A 25,583-nucleotide genomic window follows, 5' to 3' on the forward strand; every position below is an offset into this window, starting at 1 on the left:
TTGTTTTTGTTTTGTTATGGCGCTGAGTTAAAACCCTTTATGGTATGTTTGTGACAAGGATTTATCTATCATATCACATTCTGCTATGTTATTATATCCATCTTTCCAAGCAAGCAGTCCTTTCTGATCGATGAATAAATACGTGACATATATATTATATATCTCAGCTGATGTAAAATCTGCAACCTGTGACTAGCAGAATCCTCCTGAATTCTATTACAATCTAACAGTGTTACTTTTATAACCAATGGATGGCTATGGGACTCAGGGTCAACAGTGTCTAGGTTGACACACATTAGGTCGACGCCTATTGGTTGACAGTGGCTAGGTCGACACAGGAAATAGATCGACACAATCAACAGGTCGACCTGAACACGGTCGACATGGAAAAATGTCAACATGAGTTTTCCACTCAGCAAGGTCTGTTAATATTTATACTGGCGGGGGTAGGGCTGTGCCAGCGGCATCTTATGCCCACTTTGCGCCGGTTTAAGGCAATATTTTGCTGCCCAGAGCGCCCCCCCCCCCCCGCGCCCTGCACCCTGCAGTGCTCTGTGTGTGTGGGCAGCAATGGCGCGCTGCGCTCCCGCCAGCCACGCCGTACCTCAGCCGTCACTTTAGTTGCAAGAAGATCTATCTTCTCATACTCACCTGTCTTCAGACTTCTGGCTCTGCGAGGGGGGTGACGGCGTGCTGTGGGAGTGAGCATCTAGGCACAGCTAGCGTTCAGATCCCTTCAGGAGCTAATGGTGTCCTGTCAGCCAGAAGCAGAGCCATGAAACTCTTCAGGAAGTTGGTTCTGCTTCTGCCCCCTCAGTCCCACGAAGCAGGGAGTCTGTTGCCAGCAGTTCTCCCTGAAAATAAAAAACCTAACATACCGTAAGTCTTTTTCAGAGAAACTCAGTAGAGCTCCTCAGAGTGCATCCAGTCTCCTGGGCACATTTCTAAAACTGAAGTCTGGAGGAGGGGCATAGAGGGAGGAGCCAGTACACACCCATTGAAAAGTCCTAAATGTGCCCATGGCTCCTGCGGAACCGTCTATACCCCATGGTCAATAAGTGGACCCCATCATCCTCTAGGACGTATGAGAAAATAACATTGGCGTGTCCTCTACCGTCCATGGCAGAGGACCATCATCTCTCAACCATGTATGGCTGGCTCCAGGCTTAATAGCACCCTATGCGAGAAACATTGGAGCACTCAACCTCCATCTATATCCATTACTTTGGTTATTATTATTATTATTTTTATTATTAAAAAACACACATTGCCCCCCACAGAGAAAAAACAGACACATTGTGCCCCCAGGAATAAAACACCCAAACATTGTTCCCCAATAGGAAAAAAAAAAACCCAAACACATTGAGCCCCACAGGAAAAAAATCATTGGCTTCCTCAGGAATAAAATAAAGCCCATATTTATTGCCCCAACCCTCAGAGAAGACTGACCTGACCTTTCCGTAGCAGAAGAGAAGAGAGATAGGAGTGATCGTTGCAGCCATTTGGAGACATGTGGCCCTGCAGGCACGGCAGGCTATGGTTTGAGAAGAGCTAAGAGTATCCATGTTGCTGATGGGAGTATTCCTGTTGCTACTGTTGCTGGGAGTACCACCTTTGGAGATGATGATGGGTGTTATGATGCTGGGAAGACCCCTGTTGGTGCTGACACTGAGAGTAGCCACCAACAGTGCAATAGCCTACACTGTCTTGTCTTCAGCCTACAGCCTGAAATTGCGAATCAGAATTTAGATGTCCAGCCTACCCAGATGCCCATAGGCTTTTCAGATGCCCCTAGACATTTGCCTATACTGCCTATACCTAGGGCTGGCTCTGTGTAAGAGCTTTATATATTTGAACTTATCTATTTATATATACAGTTTGATGGAATAAAATACACTTTCAGGGTTTGAATGGGGGAGGGGGGGGGGGGGGGTACCCAGCCATAGACTCTTATACCTGATTCAAAGGTGGATGCAACCGATTCTGAGCCTACTGAGACACCCGCTGTCAGCAGCGCTACTCCGTCATGCCGCATTCTGAGATGCATCATCGATGGCAACATTGCAGCTCGCACCAGCTCTGTTGCAGCTGCATTTTCACTGTCCAAACATGGACTCCGGTGTCTTTAGACGCATCCTCTGTCAGGCGTCAGCATCATACCCGCGCCTGGATCGTTTGCATCAGACATCGCCACTGCGTGCAACTCTAAATCAAGCCTTTATTCTGATGATAAAAACCATACAGTACTGTCTAACGCTGCCTATCACGGGTGCACCGTGGTGCAGAGAGCCGGAGGTGTTCACTGATTGATGCAGCTCAATGTTTGTTGATCTTTAAAGAATCCAAATGTAAATAATTGAACAGAATTTTCCTTATACAGAACCTGACAATCCTAAATGCACAGAAATAATTGTACGTGACGCTGAAACGTTTCTGCCTTCATTTGGAATATCTGTGATCCCGGAGCAGCATCATTTAATCTCACGTGGGTTCTAAAGCAGCCATAAAACTGAAACCATCCGATACAGCTTCAGTTCCATAAATAGCAGTGAAAATGCCGGATACATTGTTTGTCCTTTCCAAAAATAATTCATCAAAAAGATAAAGCTGCAAGGTCTGATCTGCCTTCTTTCCTTAGCTAAAAATAAAATAAAATATTCAGGTTCATTAAAAATAGAATAAACACTTTTAGTATTATTCTTGAATATATTTTCTTATTCATGTTTTAGAAAGTGCTGGGTATGTGTACTGTATATGGATTATGAATAACCCGACAGCGGCATCCCGTCCGCCAGAATTCCGTCAGCGGGCCAGCGCTAACAGTCCCCTAACGGGCTCGGTAGCTCGTTGGGCTCACCACAGGATCTATTCCCACTTTTTGGGAATAGCCCTGGTGCGCTGCGATTCCAGCTGTCGGGAATTTGGTGTCGGTATCCGGACTGCCGGGATCCTGACAGCCGGTAAATTAACTACATCCCCTACATATGCCTTCAGCTGAGAAATCCGGTATAGGGTTTGCTCTTATTTTGGAATTCCAGAAAAACAATGCCCCTTGTACTGTACTTTACTAAACCACAGGTTCTAATTCCTGGTGGTTTTGCACCTTCCTATCTCCTAAGTGCAAAACCACCACAAACCATACTTGCCTACCTGACCCTCTCCATGAGGGAGAAAATGCTCTGTTCCTGGACTTTCCTGGTAATGTATGATTGCCATCACCTGTGGTGAGCTAGTTAATTGATAAGAAAGGTGTTTCACCACAGGTGATGGCAATCATACATTACCAGGAAAGTCCAGGAACAGAGCATTTTCTCCCTCATGGAGAGGGTCAGGTAGGCAAGTATGCCACAAACCCCTAATCCCTACCCCTAATATCCCACATCCTAACACTAACTTCCCCCTCCTGCAGTTTAACCCTAACTTTTCTCATAGTCTAACTCTAACCTCCCCCACTCCTGCAGCCTAACCCTCCCCCTAGTACCTAATCCTAACCTCGAGGGCAGTACTTACCTTCCGTCGGGATTCCTATGGGATCCCGCTGTTGGTATTTTGTCTGCTGGGATCCTGACCACATCCCAATAGAGCAGAGAGACGGTGATTGAGAGATGGAGACAGTGCAGTAGCAGCTGTGACGGCTATCGCAACCGCTACTCCTAAATTATGTGGAAGCAGCAAGAGGCGACTTGTGTTATTAGACACCTTCTACAAACTACTTAGATCAGCTGCTGTGTTCTTTAGGTTACTCAGGACGGCTGTGCTATTTGCGCTGCTTACAAAACGGGGTTGACATGCCCCCATTTTGTAGAATGCTGTCATCCCCTCGCTACCCCCAAATGGCGGCTACCTGTCAATCAGACCGCAGCATAGGGAGCACTGCATGCGAGGATGAAGGACCTGGTCTGCACATGCACTGTCACACAAACATTGAAGATACAGTATACACTATATGGACAAACATCTCCTGACACACAGCGCAGCCGTTTTTTTCTTGTTATATGGACAAAGGGGGTTATTCAGAGTTGTTAGCGAACCAAAAAAGCACACTAATGAGCAAAAACCATGTGCACTGCAGGTGGGGCAGAGGTAACATGTGCAGAGAGAGTTAGATTTGGGTGAGGTGTGTTCAAACTAAAGTCTAAATCAGTGATTTTCAACCTTTTTTTACTCGCGGCACACCGATCAATATTTTAAAATTGCCAAGGCACACCATCAGTTCCCCACAGAAATAAACAAAAAACACACATTGGCCCTCATAGTAAAAAAAAATCAACACATACATTGGCCAACGCAGAAAAAACAATCACATTGCTCCCCACATAAATCGTATTGCTCCCTACATAAATCCTATTGCTCCCCACATGAATTATTCACATTGTTCCCCCCATAAATCCTTATTCTCCCCACATAAATCCTGTTGCTCCCCATAGGAGAAAAAAAATAACAAATATTAGCCCCTACCGGTCAGCTGTCCTCCTCCCTGTTCCTCAGTGGCGGGGATTGTTCATAGTGGAGTGCTGCGAATACTGAGCAGCGGGCGGTCAGGCAGGTGTGGATGTGGGTGGGCAAGGAAAGCTGTGTATGCAGGCGGGTTGGCTGGCTGGGTGGTGAGACGCGGTGGCCGTGACCTATGATATCACACCGCCGCGTCTTCAAGGCATAAGTCACGGGCGGAGCACGACTGATCCTCTAAGAAGAGCCCGGGCCAACAGTTCACTCTGAAGGTGCACGAAGCTGCTCTGGCTCCGCGGCACACCTTGCAACTGGTCGCGGCACACTAGTGTGCCACGGCACACTGGTTGAAAAAGCCTGGTCTAAATTGCAGTGTAAAAATAAAGCAGCCAGTATTTACCCTGCACAGGAACAATATAACCCACCCAAACCTTTATCTCTCTGCACATGTTACATCTGCCCCACCTGCAGTGCAACATTGTTTTGCCCAATTTCTAACTTTTTGGGTTTGCTAATAACTCTGACTAACCCCAAAAGTATTTGGCCACACCTGTTAATTATTGAATTCAAGTGTTTCAATCAGACCTGTTGCCACAGGTGTATAAAATCAAACACCTAGCCATGCAGTCTCCATTTACAGACAACATTCATGGGTTGTTCTGTAGAGCTCAGTGACTTCAAGTGTGGTCCTGTGATATGATGCCACCTCTGCCATAACACTGTGTGTGAAAGTCCATCCCTGCTGTATATTCCACGCAGGGCCATAACTAGGGCGGGGGCTAGGGGGACAGGCGACCAGGTCGCCAGATTGGAGGGGGCGCCGAGACCCCTAACACCCTCTCCCTATGCACCAACGGTAGCAGCTTAGAGCCGTCGGAGCTGCCGCAGTTCTGTGATTAAACTGAAAATAAACGACAGCTCCCAAATGACTACCTTGCCCCGGGTGACAAAAATCCTAGTTTCGGCCCTGATTCCACAGTCAACTGTAAGTGATATTATTAGAAAGTGGTAGTGTTTAGGAACAACAACAACTTAGCCATGAAGGGAAGACACGTAAAATCACAGAGTGGGGTCTACGACTGTAAGGCGCATGGTGCATAAAAGTCGCCAACACTCTGCTGATTCCACAGCTGGAGAGTTCTGAACTTTCACTGGCATTAATGTAAGCACAAAAACTGTGCAGCAGGAGCTTAATGGAATGGGTTTCCATGGCCGAGCAGCTGCATGCTAGCCTCACATCACCAAGTCCAATGCCAAGCGTTGGATCTAGTGGTGTAAAGCAGCAGTGGCGGAACTGTGGGAGGCAGTGGAGTCGGCTGCCGCCGGGCTCCTGACCTCAAGGGGGCACCTGTCCTCCATTGCCTCCCACTGCCCGACAATCCATCGCCGCTGCGCTGAATGTGGATGGAGGAGCGGTGTCAGTGTCGTGACACGGCTACAGCAGCTGCCTCCTCGTATCCACAGAGACGAGCTGGCAGCTGGCTGCAGCTAGGGGGAGCTCCAGCGCACAGCTGATCACAGGCACTTCCAGAAGAGCTGGCCGTCTATAGCTCTCTCTTCCTCCATCCTGCTGCTAGCCGAAGGTAGGCACTGGCACCACCTGCCTCATGCTGCTGCACTGTGTATGTGTGGTGTATGTGTGGTGTATGTGTGGTGTGTGTGGTGTATGTGTGTGTATATGGGGTTGATTACTGGGGGTATCTTTAATAAATATTGGCAACACTGGCTGTGTTTATGTGTGTTGATGTTTTTAAGGGAGGTGTGTGTGTCTGTGTGTTTTAACGAAAGTTGTGTGTTTAAGTGAAAAAGACGTGTGTGTGTGTGTGTAATTGTGTGTAATTAAATGAGGCGTGGTGTGTGTGTAATTGTGTGTGTAAGTGTGTGTGTAATTGTGTGTGTAATTAAATGAGGCATGTGTGTGTGTGTAATTGTGTGTGTAAGTGTGTGTGTGGGCAATTGTGTGTGTAATTAAATGAGGCGTGGTGTGTGTGTGTAATTGTGTGTGTGTAGTTGAAAGAGGCATGTGTGTCTGTTTAATTGAAAGGCATGTGTGTGTAATTGTGGGTGTGTAACTGTGTGTTTGTGTGTAATTGAAATAGGCGTGTGTGTATGTAAGTGAAAGGCATGTGAGTGTGTAAGTGAAAGGCATGTGAGTGTGTGTGTGTAATTGAATGAGGCGTGGTGTGTGTGTGTGTGTGTGTGTGTGTGTGTGTGTGTAATTGTGTGTGTGTGTGTGTAATTGAAAGAGGCATGGGTGTGTCTGTTTAAGTGAAAGAGGCATGTGTGTGTGTAATTGTGTGTGTGTGTGTGTAATTGAAAAAGGTGTGTGTGTGTGTGTGTGTGTGTGTGTAATTGTGTGTGTGTGTAATTGAAAGATGCATATGTGTGTAAGTGAAAGAGGCATGTAAGTGTGGGTTTACGTGAGAGGCATGTGAGTGTGTGTAAGTAAAAGACATGCATGTGTGTGTAAGTGAAAGATGCGGGTGTGTGTGTGTAAGTGAAAGGCGTGTGTGTGTAAGTGAAAGATGCATGTGTGTGTGTGTGTGTGTGTGTGTGTGTAATTGAAAGAGGCATGTGTGTGTCTGTTTAATTGAAAGAGGTTTGTGTAAGTGAAAGAGGTATGCGCAGGGCCAGCGACAGGGGGGGGTCAAAGGGGACACCTGTACCGGTCCTCAAGGATCAGAGGGGCCCCAAGTATATACCATTTAGTGTCCGGCAGGGAAGTGAGCAGGGAATCATCATGGAGTTATTGTGGAGAGACAGGCAGTGGTGTGTGTGGGGGAAGAAGGAGAGATATACATATTTATGTATCTGTATACTGTAGATAAATAAACATATATATATTTATTTAATAACAGTTTATTATATAGCGCAGCAAATTCCATTGCTCTGAGGGGGCCCCTGAGATATCACTGTACCGGGCCCCAAGATGACTGTTGCCGGCCCTGGGTATGTGTATGTATACTACTATTGTGAAAGTACTATTGTGAGTATGCTGCTACTGTTCACCCCAAGTACCAGATATCTACATATGGCGTGTATATATATATATATATATATATATATATATATATATAAAAGTGCCGGCACTCTCTCCTTCCTCCAGTTAATGCCCAGGTGCCTCCTAACAGGTCTGTGGGACCTTGTAGCTAAATCAATGGAGTGGCACTCACGGGACTTGATTGATAAAAATAAGACTCAGGACATGGCGGTCTCAGCTGAAAGATCTTTCTTCTGAGACCGCCGTGTCCTGAGTCTTATTTTTATCAATCAAATCCCGTGAGTGCCACTTCTTCATTTTTATATATATATATATATATATATATATATTCCTATATGTATAGGGGGGGCACCAACATTTTATCATGCCTCCGGGCGACTGGGGCGAACTTACGCCACTGTAAAGCAGACCGACTCTGGACTGTGGAACCATGGAAATGTGATCTGTGGAGTGACGAATCACGCTTCTCTGTTTGGCAGTCAGATGGGTGAGTCTGGGTTTGGCGGATCCTGGGAGAACGTTACCTGCCTGATTGCATTATGCCAACAGTGAAGTTTGGTGGAGGAGGGATAATGGTATGGGGCAGTTTTGCAGGGTTTGGGCTAGGCCTCTAGTCTCCAGTGAAGGGCAATATTAATTCTTTAGCATACCAAGACATTTTGGACAATGCTATGCTTCCAACTTTGTGACAACAGCTTGGGGAAGGCCCTTTTCTATTCCAACATGACTGTGCCCCAGTGCACAAAGCAAGGACTATAAAGTAGAGATGTGCGGCGGGCACTTTTCGTGTTTTGGTTTTTGGTTCTAGTTCCATCCTCGTGTTTTGGATCTGGATTGGTTTTGCCAAAACCACCCTTTCGTGTTTTGGGTTTGGTTCTGGATGATTTTTGAAAAAAACATAAAAACAGCTAAAATCACAGAATTTGGGGGTAATTTTAATCCTACGGTATTAGTAACCACAATAATATTCATTTCCACTCATTTCCAGTATATTCTGAACACCTCACACCTCACAATATTGGGGGTCATTCCGAGTTGTTCACTAGATAAAAATGTTCGCAGCGCAGCGATTAAGTGAAAAAGCGGCACTTCTGCGCATGCGTATGCGGCGCAATGCGCACGCGCGACGTACTTTCACAACAGCCGATGTAGTTTTACACAAGATCTAGCGAGGCTTTTCAATCGCAATGTCCGCCGCAGAGTAATTGACATGAAGTGGGCGTTTCTGGGTGTCAACTGACCGCTTTCAGGGAGTGTTCGGAAAAACGCAGGCGTGCCAGGAAAAATGCAGGCATGGCTGGGAGAACGCAGGGCGTGTTTGTGACGTCAAATCCGTAACTGAACAGTCTGAAGTGATCGCAAGCGCTGAATAGGTCTGGAGCTACTCTGAAACTGCACAATTTTTTTTTGTAGCTGCTCTGCGTTTCTTTCGTTCGCACTTCTGCTAAGCTAAGATACACTCACAGTGGTAGGCGGCATAACGTTTGCACGGCTGCTAAAAACTGCTAGCGAGCGATCAACTCGGAATGATCCCCACTGTTTTTAGGTCTAAAAGTTGCACAGAGGTGGCTGTATGACTAAGCTAAGCGACAGAAGTGTGCGGTACAAACACCTGGCCCATGTAGGAGTGGCACTGCAGTGGCAGACAGGAGGGCAGATTTAAAAAATAGGCCCCAAACAGCACATCATGCACAGAAGAAAAAGAGGTGCAATGAGGTGGCTGTATGACTAAGCTAAGCGACACAAGTATGCAGCAAAAACAACATGGGACGTGCTGGAATTTGCCCAGATGTAATACACGCACAATATTGGTGGCACAGGATAGTGTACCCCTAAACCACACACACACAGCAAAGCCTGTAAAATTAATTTGGATAATAATAACCCTTTTATTTGGAGCTATTATAATAATATGCAGCACAGGCGAGCGTACCCCTACACCCCACAGGGCAAGCCCTGTAAAAATTATTTGGATTAAATATTAATAACCCCTTTATTTGGAGTAAATAATATACAGCACAGGACAGCACCACTGAACTTATATGGCAGCACCACTGGACTGGACTTATACGGCAGTACCACTGGAATTATACGGCAGGATAACTGGATTTATACGCCAGTACCACTGAAGTTATACGACAGGATTACTGGAATTATACGGCAGGATCACTGGAATTATACAGCAGTGCCACTGGATTTATACGGCAGTACCACTGGACATATACGGCAGTATCACTGGACTGGACTGATGCGCCAGTACCACTGGAATTATACAGCAGGATCACTGGACTTATACGCCAGTACCACTGGACTTATACGGCAGTACCACTGGACATATACGGCAGTATCACTGGGCTGGACTTATACGCCAGTACCACTGGAATTATACGCCAGTACCACTGGAATTATATGTCAGGATCACTGGAATTATACGTCAGGATCACTGGAATTATATGGCAGGATCACTGGATTTATACGCCAGTACCACTGGAATTATACGGCAGGATCAATGGAATTATACGGCAGTACCACTGGACTTATACGGCAGTACCACTGGACATATGTGCAGTGTCACTGGACTGGACTTATACGCCAGTACCTCTGGAATTATACGGCAGGATCATTGGAATTATACGGCAGGATCACTGGATTTATACGGCAGTACCGCTGGACATATACGGCAGTATCACTGGACATAAACGGCAGTACTACTGAACATATACAGCAGCACAGGGACACCACCACTGTACTGATGCAGGACAACACAGCACCACTGCAATGGACTGGATTTATACAGCAGCACTGGACATATGGCAGCAGAGGACACCATCACTCTGACTGGACTTATGCAGCACAAGACACTACCACTGTAATGATGCCGCACAACACAGCACCACTGGACTGGACTTATACAGCTGCACTGGACATATGGCAGCAGAGGACACCACCACTGGGACTGAACTGATGCAGCACAATACACCATCACTGAACTGATGCAGCACAACACAGCACCACTGGACTGGACTTATACAGCAGCACTGGACATATGGCAGCAGAGGACACCACCACTGTAACTGGACTGATGCAGCACAATACACCACCACTGAACTGATGCAGCACAACACAGCACCACTTGACTGGACTTATACAGCAGCACTGGACATATGGCAGCAGAGGACACCACCACTGTAACTGGACTGATGCAGCACAATACACCACCACTGAACTGATGCAGCACAACACAGCACCACTTGACTGGACTTATACAGCAGCACTGGACATATGGCAGCAGAGGACACCACCACTGTAACTGGACTGATGCAGCACAATACACCACCACTGAACTGATGCAGCACAACACAGCAACACTGGACTGGACTTATACAGCAGCACTAGACATATGGCAGCAGAGGACACAACCACTGTGACTGGACTGATGCAGCACAAGACACCACCACTGTACTGATGCAGGACAACACAGCACCACTGGACTGATGCAGCACAAGACACCACCACTGAACTGATGCAGGACAACACAGCACCACTGGACTGGACTTATACAGCAGCACTGGACATATGGCAGCAGAGGACACAACCACTGTGACTGGACAGATGCAGCACAAGACACGGACACTGAGGACACTGAGGACGGAGACACGTCCTCTCTCTACACTCTCCAATGCCGGAGTGAAAATGGCGTAGATGCGCGGCTCCTTATATGGAATCCAAACCCCGCGAGAATCCGACAGCGGTATGATGATGTTTTGCCTCGTTCTGGTTTCTGAGTCAGGCGGGAAAACTCGAGCCTGACTCGGATCCGGGCTCGGGTAGTGAAGTTTGGGGGGGTTCGGTTCCCAGAGAACCGAACCCGCTCATCTCTACTATAAAGACATGGTTTGATGAGTTTGGGGTGTGGAAGAACTTGACATTGAGCACCTTTGGGATGAACCAGGTCTTCGCGCCCAACATCAGTGCCCGACCTCATAAATGCTTTACAGAATGAATGGGCACAAATTCCCACAGAAACACCCCAAATCTTGTGGAAAGCCTTCCAAGGAGAATGGAATCTATTATAGCTGCAAAAGGGGAACCAACTCCATTTTAAAGTTTTTGTATTTGAATACAATGTCATTACAGTCCCTGTTGGTGTAATGGTCAGGCGTCCGAATACTTTTGTCCATATAGTGTATGTAAACTATCTGGTTCATGTACAGCTCTAAATCAGGCCCTGAATTAAATATCAAATGTCAGGGCCATAACTAAGTATGCCCAAAGCGCTGCAGGGTAGGGGGCGCTGTTGGCAGCACTTGTCAATTATCTGTTTTAATTACTTTCACTTGTAGCTTCCCCACTTTTTGAAGCCCAGCATCTCCTGACCGCCCGTCTCCTTCCCCCAACCCTGCCGTCGCTAATATCTATACAACATTCATGAACTTAACTTGAGATTTTTTTGTTATTCGGTCACACTGTCCTTTATTAGTTTTCTAGATGCTGACGGGATTCAAATCCATTGCCTGTGGCATTGTAGTCAAACACTATTCATTGAGCTATCTTCCCGTTACATAGAAAGCTAGAGAATTCTAAGCTAGAGAATTCTAACTATTTGAAGCTTGTACTTTGTGAAAAAATGATCAGCATTGCGGCCGAGCAGATCTATGTAGTGTGTGGCTGCAGGGGATTGGATGTGTGGCTGCAGGCTACATAGATCTGCTCAATTACAATGCTGATTCTTTTTTTTACAAAGTGCAGATAGCTTCATACAGCTAGAAATCGCATTTTATGCAGGATCAAATAGCTCTGTCAAATGTTTTAGACCATGGAAAGAATAGAATAGAAACCCCAGATATACAGCACTCTCCCAGTCTAGGTGGTACTAATACAGGTCAGACCCCTGAGATGTTCTAGACACAATCATTTCTCTATAAACAAATACTAGGGATGCATTGTTGAGGTATCGTTCATTTCTCTAACGTCCTAGTGGATGCTGGGAACTCCGTAAGGACCATGGGGAATAGACGGGCTCCGCAGGAGACTGGGCACTCTAAAAGAAAGATTTAGTACTATCTGGTGTGCACTGGCTCCTCCCTCTATGCCCCTCCTCCAGACCTCAGTTAGAATCTGTGCCCGGCCAGAGCTGGGTGCTTTTAGTGGGCTCTCCTGAGCTTGCTAATAAGAAAGTATTTTAGTTAGGTTTTTTATTTTCAGAGAGCTTCTGCTGGCAACAGACTCTCTGCTACGTGGGACTGAGGGGAGAGAAGCAAACCTACTAACTGCGGCTAGGTTGCGCTTCTTAGGCTACTGGACACCATTAGCTCCAGAGGGATCGAACACAGGACCTGACCTTGTCGTCCGTTCCCGGAGCCGCGCCGCCGTCCCCCTCGCAGAGCCAGAAGACAGAAGCCGGCAGAAGCGGAGAAGACATCGAAATCGGCGGCAGAAGACTCCTATCTTCACATGAGGTAGCGCACAGCACTGCAGCTGTGCGCCATTGCGCCCACACTAACCCACACACTCCGGTCACCGTAGGGTGCAGGGCGCAGGGGGGGGGGCGCCCTGGGCAGCAATTGATACCTCCTGGCGAAAGCTGCATATATACAGTTGGACACTGTTATATGCATGAGCCCCCGCCATTAATTTTACACAAAATCGCGGGACAGAAGCCCGCTGCTGAGGGGGGCGGGGCCTTCTTCCTCAGCACTCACCAGCGCCATTTTCCTTCCACAGCTCCGCTGAGAGGAAGCTCCCCAGGCTCTCCCCTGCAGAATCACGGTAGAAGGGTAAAAAAGAGAGGGGGGGCACATAAATTTAGGCGCATTAATCATAATACAGCAGCTACTGGGTAAACACTAAGTTGCTGTGTGATTCCTGGGTCATATAGCGCTGGGGTGTGTGCTGGCATACTCTCTCTCTGTCTCTCCAAACGGCCTTGTGGGGGTCCTGTCCTCATTTAGAGCTTCCCCTGTGTGTGTGGTGTGTCGGTACGCGTGTGTCGACATGTTTGACGAAGAGGGCTATGTGGAGGCAGAGCAAGTGCAGTTGAATGACGTGTCGCCGCCGACGGTGCCGACACCTGATTGGATGGATATGTGGAAGGTGTTAAATGATAATGTAAACTCCTTACATAAAAGGTTGGATAAAGCTGATACCTTGGGCCAGTCAGGGTCTCAACCCATGCCTGATCCTACAGCGCAGAGGCCCTCAGGGTCTCAAAAGCGCCCACTACCCAAAATGGTTGACACAGATGTCGACACGGACTCTGACTCCAGTGTCGACGACGATGATGCAAAATTGCAACCGAAAAGGACAAAAGCTATCCGCTACATGATTATAGCGATGAAGGATGTTTTACACATATCAGATGTAAACCCTGTCCCTGACAAGAGGGTTTATATGTATGGGGAGAAAAAGCAAGAGGTGACTTTTCCCCCTTCACATGAGTTAAATGAGTTATGTGAAAGAGCGTGGGATTCCCCTGATAAGAAAGTCCTGATTTCCAAAAGGTTACTTATGGCGTACCCTTTCCCGCCAGAGGACAGGGTGCGATGGGAATCCTCCCCTAGGGTAGATAAAGCTCTCACACGCTTATCTAAGAAGGTGGCCCTGCCGTCACAGGATACGGCCGCCCTAAAGGATCCTGCAGATAGAAAGCAGGAAAGTATCCTGAAATCTGTTTATACACATTCAGGGACTCTACTGAGGCCGGCAATTGCGTCGGCCTGGATGTGTAGTGCTGTAGCAGCGTGGACAGATAACTGTCTGAGGAAATGGATACCTTGGACAGGGATACCATTATGCTGACCCTGGGGCATATAAAAGACACTGTCCTATATATGAGGGATGCCCAGAGGGACATTTGCCTACTGGGCTCTAGAATTAATGCAATATCAATTTCTGCCAGGAGGGTACTGTGGACTCGGCAGTGGACAGGTGATGCCGACTCCAAAAAGCACATGGAGGTGTTACCTTTGCAAGGGTGAGGAATTGTTTGGGGACGGTCTCTCGGACCTGGTTTCCACAGCTACTGCTGGGAAGTCAAACTTTTTGCCATATATTCCCTCACAACCTAAGAAAGCACCGTATTACCAAATGCAGTCCTTTCACGCACAAAGAAGCAGGAAGGTCAGAGGTGCTTCCTTTCTTGCTAGAGGCAGGGGTAGAGGAAAAAAGCTGCACCTTACAGCTAGTTCCCAGGAACAGAAGTCCTCCCCGGCTTCCACTAAATCCACCGCATGACGCTGGGGCTCCACGGGTGGAGCCAGGAGCGGTGGGGGCGCGTCTCCGACATTTCAGCCACCAGTGGGTTCGCTCACGGGTGGATCCCTGGGCTATACAGATTGTGTCTCAGGGATACAAGCTGGAATTCGAGGTGATGCCCCCTCAACGTTACCTAAAATCGGCCCTGCCAGCTTCCCCCATAGAAAGGGAAGTAGTGGTAGCGGCGATTCACAAGCTATTTCTCCAGCAGGTGGTGGTTAAGGTTCCCCTTCTTCAACAGGGAAAGGGATACTATTTTACAATGTGTGTGGTACCGAAACCGGACGGTTCGGTCAGACCTATATTAAATTTAAAGTCCCTGAACATTTATCTGAAAAGATTCAAGTTCAAAATGGAATCGCTCAGAGCGGTTATTGCAAACCTGGAAGAGGGGGATTTTATGATGTCTCTGGACATCAAGGATGCTTACTTGCATGTCCCCATTTATCCGCCTCATCAGGAGTACCTCAGATTTGTGGTACAGGACTGTCATTACCAATTCCAGACGTTGCCGTTTAGGCTCTACACGGCACCGAGAATATTTACCAAGGTAATGGCAGAAATGATGGTGATCCTGAGAAAGCAAGGAGTCACAGTTATCCCATACTTGGACGATCTCCTCATAAAGGCGAGGTTCAGGGAGCAGTTGCAGATCAGCGTAGCGCACTCTCAGGAAGTGTTGCAACAGCATGGCTGGATTCTGAATATCCCAAAGTCGCAGCTGATTCCTACGACGCGTCTGCCCTTTCTGGGCATGATTCTGGACACAGACCAGAAGAAGGTGTTTCTCCCGGAGGAGAAGGCTCAAGAGCTCGTGACTCTAGTCAGAGACCTCTTAAAACCGAAACAGGTGTCGGTGCATCGCTGCACGCGAATCCTGGGAAAGATGGTGGCATCGTACGAAGCCATTCCCTTCGGCAGGTTCCATGCGAGGATCTTTCAATGGGATCTGTTGTACAAATGGTCCGGATCGCATCTTCAGATGCATCGGCTGATCACCCTGTCCCCCAGGGCCAGGGTGTCTCTTCTGTGGTGGCTACAGAGTGCTCACCTTCTCGAGGGCCGCAGGTTCGGCATACAGGACTAGGTCCTGGTGACCACGGATGCGAGCCTCCGAGGGTGGGGGGCAGTCACTCAGGGAAGAAACTTTCAAGGGTTGTGGTCAAGTCAGGAGGCTTGTCTGCACATAAATATCCTGGAACTAAGGGCCATATTCAACGCCCTGAGTCAAGCGGAGCTCCTGCTTCGCAACCAACCGGTGCTGATTCAGTCAGACAACATCACCGCGGTGGCTCATGTAAACCGCCAGGGCGGCACAAGAAGCAGAGTCGTGATGGCGGAAGCCACCAGGATTTTTCGGTGGGCGGAGAATCACGTGCAGGCACTGTCAGCAGTGTTCATTCCGGGGGTGGACAACTGGGAAGCAGACTTCCTCAGCAGGCACGACCTTCACCCGGGAGAGTGGGGACTTCATCACGAAGTCTTCACTCAGATTACAAATCGATGGGAACTGCCACAGGTAGACATGATGGCGTCCCGTCTTAACAAAAAGCTACAAAGGTATTGCGCCAGGTCAAGGGACCCTCAGGCGATAGCTGTGGACGCTCTGGTAACACCGTGGGTGTTCCAGTCGGTCTATGTGTTTCCTCCTCTTCCTCTCATACCCAAGGTACTGAGAATCGTAAGAAGAAGAGGAGTGAGAACAATACTCATTGTTCCGGATTGGCCAAGAAAGACTTGGTACCCGGAACTGCAAGACATGCTCACAGAGGACCCATGGCCTCTGCCTCTCAGAGAGGACCTGTTGCAACAGGGGCCCTGCCTGTTCCAAGACTTACCGCGGCTGCGTCTGACGGCATGGCGGTTGAACGCCGGATCCTAGCGGAAAAAGGCATTCCGGAGGAAGTTATTTCTACGCTGATAAAGGCTAGGAAGGACGTGACAGCAAAACATTATCACCGCATATGGCGAAAATATGTTGCTTGGTGTGAGGCCAGGAAGGCCCCTACAGAGGAATTCCAACTGGGCAGATTTCTGCACTTTCTACAGTCTGGAGTGACTATGGGCTTGAAGTTGGGATCCATAAAGGTCCAGATTTCGGCCCTATCCATTTTCTTTCAAAAGGAACTGGCTTCTCTTCCTGAAGTTCAGACGTTTGTTGAGGGAGTGCTGCATATTCAGCCCCCTTTTGTGCCACCAGTGGCACCTTGGGATCTCAACGTGGTGTTGGGTTTCCTGAAATTCCACTGGTTTGAGCCACTTAAGACCGTGGAGCTGAAGTATCTCACGTGGAAAGTGGTCATGCTATTGGCCTTAGCTTCGGCTAGGCGTGTGTCAGAATTGGCGGCTTTGTCGTGTAAAAGCCCCTATCTGGTTTTCCATGTGGACAGGGCAGAATTACGGACTCGTCCCCAATTTCTGCCAAAGGTGGTGTCATCTTTTCATATGAACCAACCTATTGTAGTGCCTGCGGCTACTCGTGACTTGGAGGATTCCAGGTTACTAGATGTAGTCAGGGCTTTGAAGATTTATGTAGCCAGAACGGCTGGAGTCAGGAAAACTGACTCGCTGTTTATCCTGTATGCCCCCAACAAGTTGGGTGCTCCTGCTTCAAAGCAAACCGTTGCCCGCTGGATCTGTAACACGATTCAGCAGGCTCATTCTGCGGCTGGATTGCCGCATCCAAAATCAGTGAAAGCCCATTCCACAAGGAAGGTGGGCTCTTCTTGGGCGGCTGCCCGAGGGGTCTCGGCATTACAGCTTTGCCGAGCTGCTACTTGGTCGGGTTCAAACACATTTGCAAAATTCTACAAGTTTGATACCCTGGCTGAGGAGGACCTTGAGTTTGCCCATTCGGTGCTGCAGAGTCATCCGCACTCTCCCGCCCGTTTGGGAGCTTTGGTATAATCCCCATGGTCCTTACGGAGTCCCCAGCATCCACTAGGACGTTAGAGAAAATAAGATTTTACTCACTGGTAAATCTATTTCTCGTAGTCCGTAGTGGATGCTGGGCGCCCGTCCCTAGTGCGGACTTTCTGCAATACGTGTATATAGTTATTGCTTAATAATGGGTTATGTTATGTTGGCATCCATTGTTTGATGCCCTTTTGTCGTTCATACTGTTGACTGGATAAGTGTATCACAAGTTATACGGTGTGATTGGTGTGGCTGGTATGAGTCTTACCCGGGATTCCAAAATCCTTTCCTTATAATGTCAGCTCTTCCGGGCACAGTTTCCTTAACTGAGGTCTGGAGGAGGGGCAGAGAGGGAGGAGCCAGTGCACACCAGATAGTACTAAATCTTTCTTTAGAGTGCACAGTCTCCTGCGGAGCCTGTCTATTCCCCATGGTCCTTACGGAGTCCCCAGCATCCACTACGGACTACGAGAAATAGATTTACCGGTGAGTAAAATCTTATTTTAGTTTACTTTTGTTTTATGCATTTTAAAACCTATTCCTACAGTAATTCTCATGTTATTACTTTCAGGGAATGTTGAAGAGTGGCAGAACCCGGGTAACGTGCGGTATATGAGCATATGCACTCTGAGAATCAGCTAATGAGAATTTATATATCCTGTGAGCTATTATTCCGGCTTATTTCATTTTCTCTATACTGTTTGTTGCTAATGCTACTGTGATTTTTGCAACTTCTAAATCTAAATCCTGAAGGCATCAATTACACAAAGTGTTATCAGCCCCTATTAAACCCATGCAGAGCCTTAATAGAACATACTAGCTTATACAATAAAATGTTGCTTTACAAATGTAAAGCTTGTGTAACAAACTACGTTAGAAATAGGATCGCAAACTGCAATCTGTTATCTCAATATGCTGCAGTTTGCATACCTCCCAACTTCTAGGTTGTGAGGGTTGTGACGGTCGTGCGGCCCAGCCGCGTGCAACCTACAGAGGGGACTTGACCTCGGTGGGAAGTGGGCGTGGACTGAGTGGGCATGGCATTAAAACACTAACCCATTGTCGGGCATTTTGGGAGCGTGCCCAACGCTTCCCGAGCAGCTGGGCAGCCCCTGCTCACCTCCCAGCACTGAATAGATGACGTGCACACAGCATCTATTCAGAGATCACTTGCTGCTTTGCAAAGCAGAGCAGCGGGTGATCAAAGGATCTCCCAACTGCCCCCCCCCCCCCCCCCCCCCACCGCCCGCCCGCGGACACTGCTATAAAAAGCATGCAACTGGGCAAAACCATGCTGCACTAAGCAGTCCTTATTTTGGGGTTTGTACCGCCTATATTTTAACCACTTGCCTGGCATGGTGGCATCAGATGTGACCATGCCTGTAAGTGCTCTATCTGACCTGGTGGCACAGGATGCGACCAGTCAGATAGAGAATGTTAGCAGCGACTCCGCTGCTGCTGTCAGAGGGACCGGAAGGACCCTCTGCCTCCCTGCACTCTCCCCGTGTCTGCCGTGCTGCCGATCACTGCCGATCGGTCAGCACGGCAGGATCTGTTCCCTCCAGCGGCTGCAGACAATGGCAGCCGCTGGGGAGTGTAAATAAATCCTCCCTAGCTGCCCCCAGAACCCCCCTGCATACCTCGAGGCTGTCTCGGCTTTCAAAATGAAAGCCGCGATGGTCGCGATGTTACCGATGTTCCGATGGTCGCGATGTTACCTATCGATGTTTGGGGGAAAATATATATATATTTTTTTAAATCAAAAAATATATATTTCCCCCCCCCCCCCCTTTTTTTTTTTTAACTAACATCATTTGGGATAGGGTTAAATTCATGTTCTTCACCTAATTCACTCAGTAAAAAAAACGACAATTTCGGAGCGTTTTTTTTTTAAATAAATCGTCAGTTAAGTGGTTAAATAGGAACAGTATGCACATTCGGCGCACAACCCAAAAAGGAGGGTGTTTTTGCTGGGAAGGGGCATGGCCACACAATAGTAACCCCAATTCCAATTACGCCACACAGTACTGCAACTTTATTCACATTTGATCATGCAATAGTGTCATAATTCATATTACATCCCACAGTAGTATCACTTTACCTTATAAACGTTACTTCTCACAGTAGAGCCCCTTATTCACATTACATCACACTGAATTGCTCCTTATTCACATTACAGCACACCCTATCGCTCTTTATTCACATTAGACGACACAGTAGTGCCCTTTCTATACGCAACGCCACATAGTAGAGCACCTTATACACATAATGCCACACATTAGTAATGCATTTATACACAATTCCACACAGTAATGCCCCTCACACATATGAGACACATTAATGTCCTTATAAACATAATGCATCTTACACATTATGACAACCTTTATTAATGCCCTTTTACACATAATGTCCCTTACACATATGGCGCACATTATTAACGCCCTTGTACACATAATGACAAGCATAGTGCCCACTACACATTTGCTGCATATTATTAGAGCCCCTATACACATAATGACACACATACAGTAGTACCCTGTTACATATATGTCGCACATTATTAATGCCCTTATACACATAATGACACACAGTGCCCCTTACACATATGTTGCACATTATTAAGGCATTTTTACATGACACACATAATGCTCCTTACACATATTCTGAACACTACTGCACAACCAACCCACTCACATGCACACAGCACTCACACTGCCACTAACACTGTGACCTCTGCCTCTGCTTGGAAACAGATGTGTCCTCATAAATCTTGCCTCAATGCTAACATCGGGCACCTTTTTTTATGAAAATGCATCTTATTTGCATTGCTATGTGGCTAGGATGCACAAGCAGCTTCTGCTGACTAAAATGATATGCAGCATGCCTATATACTGTGTGAGACTGTGGCTGTAGCTGCTGCCCCTAGGCATATCAAATGCCCTAGGCAATTGCCTAGTTTGCCTACGCCTATGGCCGGCTCTGAGTATATAGTTGTGTACAGTAGGCCATTGCTGTATCTTGCAGCTCTGTGTCACTGCAAGTATCCATTCCATATCTGTGCAGCATTTTTGTGAGCAGTATAAATAGTATTACAGTGCAGCATTTTGGTAAACAAACAGTATATAGTTGTGTACAGTAGGCTATTGCTGTATCTTGCAGCTCTGTGTCACTGCAAGTATCCATTCCATATCTGTGCTGCATTTTTGTGAGCAGTATATAGTATTACAGTGCAGCATTTTGGTGACCCAACAGTATATAGTTGTGTACAATAGGCCATTCCTGTATCTTGCAGCTCTGTGTCACTGCAAGTATCCATTCCATATCTGTGCTGCATTTTTGTGAGCAGTATATAGTATTACAGTGCAGCATTTTGGTGACCCAACAGTATATAGTTGTGTACAGTAGGCCATTGCTGTATCTTGCAGCTCTGTGTCACTGCAAGTATCCATCCATTCCATTTTTTTCCAGTGATTGGGACCAATAATACCAGTGATTAGAACGAATAATTCCAGTGATTTTGACATTTTCTTCCAGTGATTTGGACCAATAATACCATTGATTAGAATGAATAATTCCAGTGATTTTGTCATTTTCTTCCAGTGATTTGGACCAATAATACCATTGATTAGAACGAATAATTCCAGTGATTTTGTCATTTTCTTCCAGTGATTTGGACCAATAATACCATTGATTAGAACGAATAATTCCAGTGATTTTGTCATTTTCTTCCAGTGATTTGGACCAATAATACCATTGATTAGAACGATTAATTCCAGTGATTTTGTCATTTTCTTCCAGTGATTTGGACCAATAATACCATTGATTAGAACAAATAATTCCAGTGATTTTGTCATTTTCTTCCAGTGATTTGGACCAATAATACCATTGATTAGAATGAATAATTCCTGTGATATTGAGGTGTTTGTGTCGCTTAGCTTAGCCATCCAGCGACCACAGTGCACCTCTTTTTCTCTTTTCTTTGCATCATGTGCTGTTTGGGGCCAATTTTTTTAAGTGCCATCCTGTCTGACACTGCAGTGCCACTCCTAGATGGGCCAGGTGTTTGTGCCGCCCTCTTGGGTCGCTTTGCTTAGTCATCCAGCGACCTCGGTGCAAATTTTAGGACTAAAAATAGTATTGTGAGGTGTGAGGTGTTCAGAATAGACTGGAAATTAGTGGAAATTGTGGTTATTGAGGTTAATAATACTATAGGATCAAAATGACCCCCAAATTCTATGATTTAAGCTGTTTTTGAGGGGTATTTGAAAAAAAACACCCGAATCCAAAACACACCCGAATCCGACAAAAAAATTTCAGGGAGGTTTTGCCAAAACGCGTCCGAATCCAAAACACGGCCGCGGAACCGAATCCAAAACCAAAACACAAAACCCGAAAAATTTCCGGTGCACATCTTTACTTGTAATTGATTGCCGCTTTAAAAAATGTCTGCGTTCGGACGATGACCCGCACCTCTGTCCAACTTAAATGGCATTACATCCGGCCCTTGCACTTCATTCAAGATGGCATATGGTACAAGACAGTGGAAATATTTTGCAGTTACTGGTACATATCTGGCTGACAGTACCAACAAAAGCATCCAAGTGCCACCCCCAAACATGTACCGCCCCTAGACATATGCCTCATGTGCCTATTGAGAAATTCACCACTGGGGAGTCATACAGCTCAGCACCTGGTCAGTGTATGTAGGCACTGGGTAGTGGTCCAGGAACATTAGAAAATGTTGTGGATTGCAGGTCGTTGCAGGTCTCTCTGGAGGCAAGTAGGAGACTTCTGTCTCCCACCATGTCACTATTGTCAACGAAAAGACAATGACATGCCCAGTAGAGATCTTGTCAGCCATTTTGTCATAGGGCATGAAGCCTCCCTGGAGAACAGGAATACCGGAGACTGCGCAGTAGCACACCCCTCTTTCAACACCTACCATTAAATTCTCTGCTGACCCTTATACCCTACTCTGACACTGTGACTATTCTGCCTTTTCCCCATCTATCATCTTTGGTGATTTGTGGGTTACACATGCATGGCCCATTAGTACCAAAGCTGATGGGACAGAATAGTACATTGGCCAGTAAAGGTGAAGCAAACTGAAATTACTAAGATAAAACAGTTTGTACGATCATAAAATGTGATTTAAAACCACTTTCTTGGCCTAGCACTTGATTGACCGTTTTCAGGGAAAAGTAAATATTTATGTGATGCATTTTCATTAAAATAATTTTTTTTCAAATTAAATTGTTAGTCTCCGCATCTGTAAAAGACATGAACAAATAAATGGCATAGAACCAATAGCAAAGTCAAAGTGTAAAAATAACTCTACTGATCAAAAGGGTTCTGTGCCGGCAAACAAGAAAACAGACATGAATAAAGTGCATTCTCCTCAAACACAATTGTGTTCTTTTCTGATATAACAAATAATCTAAAGTAAACAGCGGGTAACAATTTAATCCTTCGGAGGACAAACGCTGTGAAGGCACAAATCCCAGCCACAATGCCAGGTCAGGGAAGGGTCAGCAGTAAACCATTCAGTACAAGAACTTCAGTTCATTAGTTTTGGGTATGTTAGAGAACTCAGGCGGCTGAACTTCCGAAGGAGGCAGCTTGAGACAGATAGTTGAATGCTAATTAGCATGCAGGCACACAGCGTGGAATAATGCGCAACTATCCAGTGCATCCATTAGTCAGCCATTGTTCATCTTCCTTTTTAAAACAGCAAACCCACATAGACGGTTTTTTTTTCTTTAACAGCAAGTCATGTACAGTTGATAGTTATTTATCTTAGCTGTCTTCCTTTTCAAAACATCTCTGGAGGGCAAAGAAATATGGAGCAAGTCACAAAGATAGGGCTACATTTACTAAGTGCCATGTTTGGAGTCATTTAGAGCCTGCCAGCAACCTCTGTCACAACGATGTCATCTTTTGTTTCACCAGTTCCGTTTGTCCACATACAGTATCTGTGGTTAACTGGACAGTGAGTACAATGCCATTTTGTAGGCCAATAATTATTATTATTTTGTTTTAACCTACCAGTACAGGCGAGGAATCACTGTTCTGGTAAAATGGAATAGAAATTAAAATTCGGGACAGAGACACAAGTGTTTCTTATCTGCTGTCATATTGTAATCTAATCCTTCTTTCTTTCTTTTACAGCAACTCAGAAGAGAAAAGGCGATGAAAGAAGACTGTTTGATCATTACCATCCCCAATGCCTCCATTGATTAAAATGTTTGGAATAAAAAATTTAATTCAATGATTTCCTTCCTTCCTTCCTTCCTTCCTTCCTTCCTTCCTTCCTTCCTTCCTTCCTTCCTTCCTTCCTTCCTTCCTTCCTTCCTTCCTTCCTTCCATGACGGCTTCCCTGCAGTGTGACATTCTACTGCAGGACCTGGCTCCTGTCATAGAGAAGGGGCCGACAGTGCAGGTAGACTGTCTCATGGGGCAGTCCAGCAGCTTCGGAGAGATGGAAATATTTCACTATTTTTGTGTAATTCAACACCTTTAATTGTAACAAAGGGCCCATTACTGACTATTGATATGGGGGCGCAAATACACCCTTTGGTGTGTGTGTGTGTGTGTGTGTGTGTGTGTATTATTTGAACACTTGTGTTACACATATAAGCAAACAATGACAAAGTGAGCATAGATATCATTATATTCATAACCCAGACTGTGGCTGGCATCAGGGTCATCAATATTGTGTCCCTGGACCACTTTGGCAGGAATGATGTTGGGCACGGGCTCTTCATACTCTAAGTAGTCTATTTGTAGGGGACCCATCGCCAGTCTGCCTTGCATCTGCTATCTTAGATTTTAATTTATGCTCGATGTCAAAAAAGTTTGATGTCAAAAACACCGACAGCCGACATCCCGATGGTATGTATTGAGGCTCGGATTAGGGCCCAAGGGGCATAGGGTTAGGCACTAGTGGGGGAGGGGTTAGGCACTAGGGTGGGTGGTTAGCCCTAGCAACTACCCCCGGGGTAAGCCCTAGCCACCACCCCCGAGGGTTAGTCCTAGCTGCCACCCCGAGAGCGTTAGGGTTAAGGTAGGGTTGGGTAAAAATACTTACCCGCTCCAATGTTGGGATGTTTAGTGTCGGGATGCCGCTGTCGGTCATCTGACCACTGCCATCCCGGCCACCAGGATGGCATACAAAACCCCTCCATACTCCATGGTGTATCTAGAATGGATTCAAGGTGTGCGGTGCACACAGGCCCCTGCATCCAGGAGGGACCACACAGCACACCTTGCCAGAGGCATAACTAGGGTTTGCGGAGCCCAGGGCAAGATGAAGAGTTGTGCCCCCTCTCCCCCCCAAAAAAACCCCCAAATCATAAGATCAACTATATGTGTGCGCGCCAAAAAATGGGCGTGGCCACATACCAGAAGAGGCATGGCTACTGAAAATGGGGCATGCCAACATGACTATCACCTACCCCCTGTGTCACCTCTCAGCACACTATCACCTACCCCTTGTGTCGTCTCCCAGCACACCTTCATTCAATTTTTGCACAATACGGCAGTAGAGTCCCCTTTTTATACAGTACGCAGGCAGAGTCCCCTTTTTACACAGTACGCAGGAAGGGTCCCCTTTTTACACAGTACGCAGGCAGAGTCCCCTTTTTACACAGTACGCAGGCAGAGTCCCCTTTTTACACAGTACGCAGGAAAAGTCCCCTTTTTACACAGTACGCAGGCAGAGTCCCCTTTTTACACAGTACGCAGGCAGAGTCCCCTTTTTACACAGTACGCAGGAAAAGTCCCCTTTTTACACAGTACGCAGGCAGAGTCCCTTTTTTACATAGTACACACAGTGCCAGATACACATTGCCCCACAGTGCCAGATACACATTGCCCCACAGTGCCAGATACATATTACCCCACAGTGCCAGATACACATTGCCCCACAGTGCCAGATACATATTACCCCACAGTGCCAGATACA

General features: G+C 46.7%; 1 long non-coding RNA gene across 1 annotated transcript; it reads left to right on the top strand.

Annotated features, from left to right (window-relative positions):
- Positions 1-5,916: 5,916 nt before the first annotated feature.
- Positions 5,917-23,892, top strand: LOC134928772 (uncharacterized). Its single transcript, XR_010177996.1, has 3 exons — positions 5,917-6,032; positions 18,192-18,280; positions 23,789-23,892. It is a non-coding gene; the product is annotated as an uncharacterized LOC134928772 (long non-coding RNA).
- The last annotated feature ends 1,691 nt before the right edge of the window (positions 23,893-25,583 follow it).

Source organism: Pseudophryne corroboree, chromosome 5 (genome assembly GCF_028390025.1).
Source record: "Pseudophryne corroboree isolate aPseCor3 chromosome 5, aPseCor3.hap2, whole genome shotgun sequence".
Taxonomy (NCBI): Eukaryota; Metazoa; Chordata; class Amphibia; order Anura; family Myobatrachidae; genus Pseudophryne; species Pseudophryne corroboree.